The sequence below is a fragment of the Mus caroli genome, unplaced genomic scaffold (assembly GCF_978045245.1).
Source record: "Mus caroli unplaced genomic scaffold, Mus_caroli_1 scaffold_14, whole genome shotgun sequence".
Lineage (NCBI taxonomy): Eukaryota > Metazoa > Chordata > Mammalia > Rodentia > Muridae > Mus > Mus caroli.
In genome coordinates, this window is record NW_028227269.1 from 56,384,367 (window position 1) to 56,395,430 (window position 11,064).

An 11,064-nucleotide genomic window follows, 5' to 3' on the forward strand; every position below is an offset into this window, starting at 1 on the left:
TTGAAATACATTAAGCCAATACCTTCTGGCATAAAGTTTCCATTGAGAAGCCTCCTGCTTTATTGACATGCTTGTCTTTATATTTTATTTGTGGCTTTCTCTTGAATTTTCAAATTAGTACACTTTGTTTTTCTGTGCTTTAACTATATTTTGAGTTTTAACCATATTTAACTAATAGTTTGTGCTTTTGCTATGATGCATTATGAGGAGTTTCTCCTATGGTCTCATCTGCTTAGTGTTCTCTGTGCTTCTTCCACTCATACAAATGTCTCTTTCCACAGTTCAAGGAAATTTTGAATTTCTATGATTTTATTGATGATGACGTCTATGCCTTTGAACTGAATATACTCTTACTCTAGGCCCATAATTCACAGAGTTAATCTAGTGGCATGTACCTAATTTCCTGCATATTAAATTCACAAGTTGTTTTCTGTTTCTTTACCTCATCTTTTTTTTTTCATGGAATGATCCAATTCATCTATTTTTGTTCCAAAACTCCTAGTGTGCTTCTACCTCATCTATTCAATTGGTAAAGCTTTCTAATGATATTTTTGTTGTTATTAAATTGTTAAACTTTTAACATTCACCTTCACTTCAGCATGAGCTTTCTTTAGTATTTCTACCTCTTCATTTAATTTATTTTGTACCCTGAAATGTCTTTGTTTGTTTCATTCAACAATTTGTGTTTTCTTGGACTTCTCTGTCAGGGCTTTATGTCTGTTCTCTCTCTCTCTCTCTCTCTCTCTCTCTCTCTCTCTCTCTCTCTCTCTCTCTCTCTCTCTCTCACACACACACACACACACACACACACACATTCTTTTCTTTTTTCTGTATTTTAAAAAATATTAATCGTTTTATTCATTTACATTTCAAATGATATCCCTCTTTCCAGTTTTCCCTCCACAAACCTCCCTTCCATCTCCCCTCCCCTTTCCCTCTATGAGAGTGCTCCTCCACCCTCTCATCCACTCCCACCTCATCACTCTAGCATCCCTCTGTGCTGAGGCATCAAGCTTCCAAAGCCCAAGGGCTTCTCCTCCCACTGATGCCAGATAAGCTACATATATAGCTGGAGCCATGGATTCCTCCGTGTATATTCTTTGGTTGATGGTTTAGTCCCTGGGAGCTCTGGGTGGTCCAATTAGTTGATATTGTTCTTCCTATGGAGTTGCAATTCCCTCAGCTCCTTCAGTTCTTCCCCTAGCTCTTCTATTGGGGTCCCTGGTTTCTGAGTATCTGCATTTGTATTAGTCAGGTGCTGGCAGAATTTCTCAGGGGACAGCCACACCAGGCTCCTGTCAGCATCAGCTATAGTAGCAGGGTTTGGTGTCTGTAGATGGATTGGATTTCTAGGTGGGGCAGTTTCTGGATGGCCTTTTCTTCAGTCTCTGCTCTATTTTTGTCCCTGTGTTTTCTTTAGACAGGAACAATTCTGGATTAAAATATTTGAGATGGGTGTTTAGCCCCATTCCTCAATTGGGGGCTATGCCTATCTACTGGAGATTGTCTCTACAGGTTCCTTCTCTGCTTTGTTGGGTATTTTGGCTAATTTCATCCCTGTTGGGTCCTAGGAGCCTCTTATTTCCTTGGTGTCTGGGACTTTCTAGTGGCTACCCCCAGTTCCCCATTCCCCACTGCTACATGCTTCTGTCCAATTTCCTGACCCTCTGTACTTCTCTTCAGTCTCTTCCCATATCTGATTCTTCCCCCTTTCCCCCTCCACCTCCTCTCTCCCTCCTCCTTCCCTCTACCTTCTGTGATTATTTTATTCCCCCTGCTATGTCGAATTGAAGCAACCACACCTTGGTTTTCCTTCTTATTAAGCTTCATTTTGGTTTTGGATTGTATTGTGGGTATTCTGAGTTTTGGGACTCATATCCGCTTATCAGTGAGTGCATACCATGTGTGTTCTTTTGGGTCTGGGTTACCTCACTCAGGATGATATTTTCTAGTTTCATTCATTTGCCTGTGAATTTTATGAAGTCATATTTTTTAACAGCTGAGTAATACTCCATTGTGTAAATGTACCACATTTTCTGTATCCATTCTTCTGTTGAGGGACATCGGGTTGTTTCCAGCTTCTGGTTATTAGAAATAAGGCTTCTATGAACATAGTGGAGCATGTGTCCTTGTTATTTGTTGGAGACTCTTTTGGCTATATGCCCAGTACGGTGATAGCTGCGTCTTCAGGTAGACCTATTTCCAATTTTCTAAAGACCCACCAGAGTGTTTTCCAAAGTGGTTTTAGTGGCTTGCAGTCCCACCAGCAATGGAGGACTATTCCTCTTTCTCTACATCCTTGCTAGCATCTGCTGTCATCTTAAGTGTATTCCTAATGATTATTGGTGTCCTTTTTGAACTCTTTGAACCTTTTGAACATGTTTGTGACTGTTTGTTTAAATTCCATATATTGATATTCATCTAAGCTGTTTTCTTTGGGGACTATAACTATAGGCTTAATGGTCTTAGGCACACAGTACATTGCCTTGGTTTTTGTTGCTGTTCTTGTTGTTTTTAGACACTTAGTACTTATTCATGAGCATAGGGAATCATCCCAAGTTAGTGGCTACCTAGAGATCATTGGTGTCTTAACAATCTCATGCGTGGTTGCTTGAACAGGATCTCAAAGCAGGTACCACTGAGGCTGTGGGAGTTTTACCACTGGAGGTTAAACTTATGAGTCTGCTTGAGCAAAGTCCTTGTGCAGGCAATACAACAGGGCTAAAGAATCTTACTACTGACTGTTACATATATGGTTATTTACTCAAAGTCTCTGAGAAGCTATGGAGTAGGGTGGGATTGAACAATAGGTATGGTCACTGGTGACTACAGCCCTGTATATGACAGCTGGGCCAACCACTTGGGCAGACAGCAGGCTGAGATGAGAGATCTAACTCATGGTTACTAGAATAAGGTTCCAAGGCAGGTGGCCAGGCAGGACAGGGTTGAGGATACTTGCTTATTCTTTATGTTTATGCCTTATGTGAGCTGGTATGGCCCACAAAATAAATGAAGTTATCAGTATTGTTCTAGAGGGTTCAGACCTGGTATGCCAGAGCTTTTATTTTGCCTCTCCTCTGGGTTTTGTTCTTCAATCTACAAAATGTGTGTGCAACTGGCACATTTAAAATATAGAGTTATTTTAGTACCATGTAGAAAATGTATTGGACAATAAAGTTGGTAGGTTTAAGTCCCCAGTTTGATATCACTTAATTAGCACAGGAGAGATTCAAAGATTGTAAGTTTGTTGCTGACTAGGCCTTTTCACTCTCTCCTATTCATTGGCACCTCTTTTGTACTGTCAGCTTTGAGTGGTTGCAACAGAATCCTCTCTTCCTAGTCTAAATAGAAAACTAAATTTTTAAAAAAATATTCCAAGTAGACATTCAGGATAGAATTGAGAGATTTTTTAAAGAATTAAAAAATACATCTTCTTCACCAAGTTGTAATGTATTTCCAGATAGTCTAGCCCTATTCATTTATCATGACTAATACAGTGAATTAACACAAATACAGCAGCTAAGATATTGGAAATTGGTTCTCTCACAATTCTAGACACCCCAAGTTCACACTCAAGGTGTCTTTGACCCATGCTCCTTTTAAAAGCTATAAAGAAAAGAATTTTTTTCTTGCCCTTTCTAGTATTTGGTGACTCCAATGATTCATTTTATAGTCTCTGCCTCTGGCTTCACATGGCCTCCCACCCTCTGCTTCTGTGTGTCTTCTCTTTGTCTCACAATGGTACCAATCACTAGACATAGGTCCCCTAAAATTCCTTAAGGATTTATTTGGCTTTGGGACCTGTGATTAAGTACATCTAACAGAATCCTATTTCCAGATAAAATCACATTCTGGGGTTCTAGGTGGATATAAATTTGAAGAGATTTTATTCTATTCAATCATTTTGTTACACAGAAACATGACTCCATGGTTTTATCCTGAGGACTGCAAATCTCTCTGTCAAACACATCTGGTGGTTCAGGGCTCCCAGTGCCACACAACATCCTTAGATGCTCATAAAATGGGTATCTGTTATATTATTACCATATTATCCTCCTTCCTTGCTCATTTATCCAAAGACAAAGTTTCAAAGTAGATTAAAAATATCAAAGGCAAAATTTATTGTAAGTTTTTCATATGACTGTGGTGCTTTTGAACTGCATTCTTGGATTGTCTTTGTATGTTCTAAGGCTAAACAGAAGCAGGATCTCTTAGTCTCTGAAGGGATTAGATGTAGGGGCAATGGGGAACAGCTGTCCCTAGACATCTCTATTAGTTCTCCCGGAGTTCCATGTTCATAGTCCAATGCTTGGTTTCAGAAGCCTATGAAATAACTTTCTATAGTCTTCCAGCTTCCCTTGATTTTCCTAGCTTCTGCTATGATTATATAAGGTATTGTTCCTTTTATGCACTCCTTAGTACGTTATATTCAAGTGGTTTGTATATCTCAATTTAACCTTGACTGATATATAGAGAAAGACAGCAGTTCCCACCACAATGTAAATTCTACAAGGAATATTCTAATAATCTTTTAACTCATTACTATGTTCATAGAACAGTTATCAGTGACATATAGCATATGCTAGATGACAATCACATATAACTTAAATGAATAAGTAATATATATAAAGCAGATTTGAGGAGTGACACAGCTTTGCAATTGCTGAACTTAGATCTATTTAAACAATCTAAGTATGTTTTTTAGATAGCAGGCCCTCAGAAAGAAACCTGAGGTAGGGGTGGCGGATGTGTGAGTGTAAAAACAGAGCTCTGACTGCAATAACGCATGAAGTCCTTCTGGATAAAGGATAAAATGAGGGCAGGATATTGGTACCATCAACCTAAGTGGTGCTCAGAGATGAAGAAAACTTCAGGTAAGCAAATGTCAAGGAAACCACATAGGGGAGATCATTCAGGAGAAGAGAATACATATACAGTTGAATGCTAATTAAAAGTAGAGAATACAAAATCTGTTTGTGGTATTTGTCAACTGTCAGTTCTCCATTTCAGTGTCCCTCTCTGTCTCTCTGTGTGTCTCTCTCTGCCTCTGCCCTCCTTTCTTTTCAACAGGTATTTTGCAATAACATTGTGATTCAAATGTGTAATACCTTTGTTTGAGGCCTCCAAGTTTGGGGCTTATAAGTGTGGGTCTAAATTCCCAGCTTTGTTATCTACTTCTATTGCTGTAACAACAACATTCCTGAGATGGAGTAATTCATGTAGAAAGGAGTTTATGCTGGCTCCTCGGTCTAAAGTCTCCAAAGTCCAAGAGCATGGTACAAGTCAATGACTTGTGCTACTTAAGTCATGTTGGAATGTGGGCAGACAGGCAGCATTTTCAAGAGAGCAGAAACATATAGGCAGCCTTGCTTTATACAAACTTGCTCTAGAACAAACAAAGGAGCCTCAAGTAAAGCATTAGTCTTTTTAAACAGTGTAATTGTCTCTGGTATTTTAAGTCACCTCCTAACAATGCCACAATGAATATCACATTTCACCATGGGCTTTAGAGAGAGCAAAGCATATACAAGCCAAGCTGTGTATGCCATATGGTGAAAGTCCCTGAGGTAGAAGTGTCTTTTCTCCAAAGAGAGAGAAGGAAAAGGCAGGCTTTCAATAAAGGCAGGCTTCTGGCATACAAAAGTCAAAGTGAGGGGGTTTCAGCTTCATAGATGATTTCACTTCTTCTAAAATTAGGTAAAAGGTTCAACCGATGTGAGTTGAGCAGAAATGTCCAAATGGAGTAGCTGGAGTAGCATACTTGAAGAGTGTCATAAGCTGAGATTTTTTTGACTAGCATATGGAGAGAAGAGACACAGGGACTGTAAGGGACACAGCTAGGGATGGTCAACAGGGCCTGGAACTGGTTTGAGATAAACTACAATGACTGTGGTAAGTGATCGTATACTGTCATGAAATCTCTTAAGTGTTACTCAGCACCTCACGGTTGGAATGGAGAAAGTGGGTAGCAAATTGGTCAATGGCTGAAGTTTTCCAGCCAATTGTAGAAAAATAGACAGAGAATAAACTGGCTAAGAGCATAGGCAGAAGTGTTTCTGAAGCTTGGAACCTTGAGTGTAGTCAGAAGGGAGAATTGGAGTTAAGAAGTGCTGCTCGTTTCTACATTCTGTTCCCAAAGAACATGTGTGGTAGAAGTGCAGAGGAGTGATTTGAAAGAACCAATGCTTGTGTGCAAGGCACCAGTATTTTCTTTTTTAGTTATTGAGAAATTTCTATCACCATTCCCTATGCTTCCTTTCTCCCAGATCACATCAAGCTTCAGCAGGGCTTCCTACCCAGTGGCAATCTACCTGGAGGCTTTTGTGGATGTTGGCCCTTTACCTACACTGTCAGAGCATCCTTGTGCCAGCTTTCACAATCCACCTTCCTGCCAGTTCCATCCACAGCTTGTTCCATGCATAGAGCTCATCAGTGGAACTGGGCACCCATTGTAAAGTCGGGTCCAACTGTCCATTGATGTGCTGCTGTGCTCTCAGAATTTTAAAAGGAGCATTGCACAGATCCATGCTATTCTTGGGGCTCATAACATTCTCCATTGCCCCAGCTTCATCATGTTCCAAAGGTATGTTTTCATTCTGGCTAAACTATTTTTTTTTAACTACCTTGTCTCTTTACACTGAAGTCCTGCAAGGGGAAAAAGCCAGGAAGTTAGTTGCAGATTTCCCAGAAGCAAGGAATCGATCTGGGCTATATATGGGTTATGGAAGGAAAAGGGAAGTGGAGGCAAGCATCTTCCTCCCCCGGAATCTTTGAGGGCATGCTTAGTTTGTATGCTACACTACACCAGAACAGAGATATGTGTGTGAGAGTCTTGAAAACAAAAGCTTTGACTTATTGGTAGAAGGTACTTTGTCATTCTACTTTTTAAAAAATGACCATTTCATGTGGCAGATAGGGAGCGGACTAGGCAGGGTCAGTGCCTGTGACATTTTCCTCTCATGTTTATGTTCTAGAGTGGGAAATCCATGAAACTGTAGCTGCTTTGCTCTGTATTGGGGAAATGTCTGCATATATCCATGGCTAATTGAATCTCAAAAATGACCTTGGACTTCAAATCTTTTTTTGCAAGACCCTTGGAGAGAGAGTATCTGTTTATAAAATTCTTACTAGAATATGACACATACAGATCATCGCACCTCAGCAATGTTGGTTATCCAAGGATTTCTGATATAATGCCATGCCTTCACAAATAAATCAGTTTGCCATAAAAATATTCTTCATACATATTTTGTTTCTTCTTTATCAACTTACAAAGTATTTCAATAGTATTCTAAGTCTTAAACTTTCCCAAGGAAGAAGATCAGACTTTTATGCATCTCTCAAAACCAGAAACTGTTGACATTACTTGTAGTGGGAATGACCTCTAATTACTCTTTTCTCTGGCCGTTTCCCTGAAGACATAAGCACGCATCTCATCTACAACCAAATAGCCTTTCTCCCTGAAACACACAGCCACCACCTGCATCCTCTAACAAGACCCAACAATATGCCATCAGTTCCCACAGTCACTCATTCTAGAGCTCAGCACATCAAGAATTGTTTCAGTAGCCTATCAAGACATAACTTAAAATGTAGGCTTAGTTCAAGAAACTGTCGCCTGAAATTCAGCTGAATAGTCATTCCTATTCAAGTTCTCAGTGATGAAATCTCCCCCTGGTGGATTTTAAGAGTATGTGTTTTCCTAAGTAGAGTTAGACCTTTCCAAGATAGTAAAAGCTGAAACATTACAGGTGTGAAAATTGATTCTATCCATCTCTAAGACATTCTAGTTGTTTAAAAGCTTGTCATCAAAAGGATTGTAAAACGAAAATAGGGTAATTTGCGTTTACATTATTTTTATATGCAAGTGTGGATTCAGAATTCCTAATAGTTCCCACTTAAGTTACTACTCTTTAGTGAATTTTAGCATTTTTAATGAACTAAACATGCTAATTTCCCAGTTAGTGAACAGAGGCGTTATTTCAATCAGGGAAAAAATGTTTTTCTTCTCCAGTGACTCTGCCATCTGTCTATCATCATCAGGGCTATAACTGTCAGTCAAATCAATGAAAGTCCAAGGGCAAAGCCCCTAGGCCATCTATAATATGCACATGCTTGCTCTAGTTCACTGGTTCTCAATATTGCACAGGGGTGGCTAAAACCACAGGAAACCACAGATATTTACATTATAATTCATACCAGTAGCAAAATTACAGTTATCAAGTAGCAGGAAGTAATGTTATGGCTGGGGGCGGGGGGGTCGGAGGCTGGTCACCACAACATGAGGAGTTTAGAACTACTGCTCTAGGAGAATTCATTGTGTTAGCTGATTGTGTTTCAGGAGTAATTTTTTTTAATTACTGGGGATACATTTTAGCAATGATTTGGTGACATCCAGACAAATCATTTCAAAGCAGTTCCTGATATTTTGCCTTCTGTCTGGTGTCTCAGCTAACCCATTATGAAAAATACACTTGCTGAAGAAAGGGCAAAGATATGACATAAAATGAGCACAGGAATTTGCTAGAGAAAGCTAGGCAGAAATTCTCTTACAAGAAAAAAGAGGTAATAAAGCCAGAGACTTGAATACAGATGATATGAAGCTGTCTCCTGCTCTGACCACCACAAGTGCAGACTTGAGAAACAGGTCAGTAGTCTATGGGTAGTGAGTTTTCTTTGTTAGGCACAGTCCAGTAGTTCATCAGTCTTATAGTTCTTAAAATCTTCTGATATGGTTAATTTTTTTCTAATATTTTATTCAGCCTTCTAATAAGATCTTTTGTTACCTTTCATGGTTAGGATAAGGGAAGGTAGGATAAGTAAGGGTGACTGCTGGATTCATTGGGAAATACAAGAAATGAGAATGACTGAATTCTGTTATGTAATTCTTGGCATAAGACCTGTCCTTTGATGGTGTGAGTTTTGTGAGAGATCGGAAATCAGCAGTGTGGCACGGTCATCCTGACTGCATGCTCAGTGGTAGACAGCTGAAGTCAAATCCAAGCTCTAAGATCTTTAGCTTTATAACTTTGACCAGTCACTTAGCCTCTCTGGGATGCAGTTTCCCATCTACAACTTGCCTACAGGCAATCTGGTAGAGGAATCTTTTTTCATTTGTGGTTCCTCTTCCCAGATAACTCTAATTTGTGTCAGGTTGACAAAAATTTTCTCAGGATAGATCCTAAAACTGTTCATGCAGAGCATAGCATCTTTTGTTCACTTTCATATGCTAACAGTATCATTTTCAGACATTATTTTTAAACTCCTTGCTAAATTGAACTGATTTCTCATTCAACTGGAAGTCTTTGTCTCTGTCTAGTAGGAATGAAGGCAGAGGTTAATTCTTCATTTCTTTGTCCTATTTTATTTTTTATCATGTGTTCTCTGTGTTAACTGTCTTCCACTCTGCAGAGGAGTGAGTACACTGGTAGATGGGACAATACTTCTTTGAGCCAAGCAGTTATTATCCTGTCTGCACTGGTACCCTCTGGCTTTGACGTGTTCTCTCCTCTATTCTACTCTGAGTTGGGAAACATTCTATCCTCCATCCCTTTTCCAACATCCCCTTCCTCCTGCCTATAAACCCACTCACCTCCTGCACAAACTTCCAGTCTTTTCAAGCCACACCAGGAGCTGCCACCTGCCTGTCTGGAATGCCTGGGTTCCACTTTATTCCACTCAAGGTGAGGAAGAGGAACATGACCGCTGCCTGCTCTCTCTGGGATCAAGTCATCAATGAGTATCTTGCCTACATTTAAATCCTCTGGAAAAGAGTAAAACTTAATGTTCTGGGTCTTCTTCCTCCTCAGGAGGTACAGTCATTTTCTGGGGGTGATTTTCTGGAAGCCCTCATTCTTCAATGGTAATCTAAGCGATGACTTTCATCTTCCTTGGGGGAGGGGGGGACACAGTGCATTCAGACTCTCCGACAAATAGTTTGCCTTTCAGTCTTCCTTTCTACTCTTACAGGTGGACTGGAGGTGGGTAAAGTGTGCAGAGAGGTGGGATAACATCTCTGGAAAGTGACTGCCTTTTCCAGCTATGATGAGTAGCCTGAAGGCCTAATCTGCAAACTAAGGCAGATTGTGTGTTTGTAATATTCACACAATTAGGTTGAATTGGTGAACACAGTGGTTAGACAGAATCCTTATGATGTGAGTAGACTAAACTGATTTTGATGCAAGGACTAAAGGATTTACTCAGCTCTATGGCCAACTGGCCTCTTAGACAATTGTCAGTATCAAGTTGGCACACTAAAACATGATGTTGATAAGGAAGATAAACATGTAGTTATTTTAGTTGAAGGTGTGGTGTGTCCAAATACTTCTGAATGGAACATAGGCCGCTGTGTTGAATTATATAGATCCAGCTTCATAGGAAAGAGGGAAATTAAAGGATGTCACTTATCTACAGTAATTGCTCAATAATTTTAATAAAATTGCTACAAGAATAAAGAAATAAAATGCCAGGTATTCTATTATTAAATTTTCGAGCCAGTGGAAAAATGGGTTTCTTAAATTCAACAATAATGTTACACTGTTATCTATAGTTTATAAATATTAGTTTGTAATAGTTAAATACTTTTATGATGCCCAGTACATATCAATGTTCAAACACACAATATGTTTATTCTTTGCAAGTATTCTACCAAGTAGTTGTACAGCATATCTTCACTTTATGAATGATGAGACTGGGCACAGAGAGATCAGCCCCCTGCACAGGATAAATAGACAGTAGCATGAGACCTAAACCCAGAACTGTATGCCATCACTTGCAACACGATGCTTTCATAAATACCTTCATGTGGTCCATAACCACAGCCATCTTCTGAGGTGTGTCCTACAGACTGGCAAGTATTCAAGGGCCAGTTGGCCATAGAACTGAGTGAATTCTTCGGTCCTTGCTTCTGTTCCATCTACTACTTTCTGCTGGGTACATTTTGTTTGTTATTCAATTTGCATTGTAATATGTTAATTTCTAGAATAAATTTATTAGCGTTATTTTCCCTGACAGTCAAAATAATTAAGGAGGAAAATAAATTAGCAAATGTTTTGTTAAACAGGG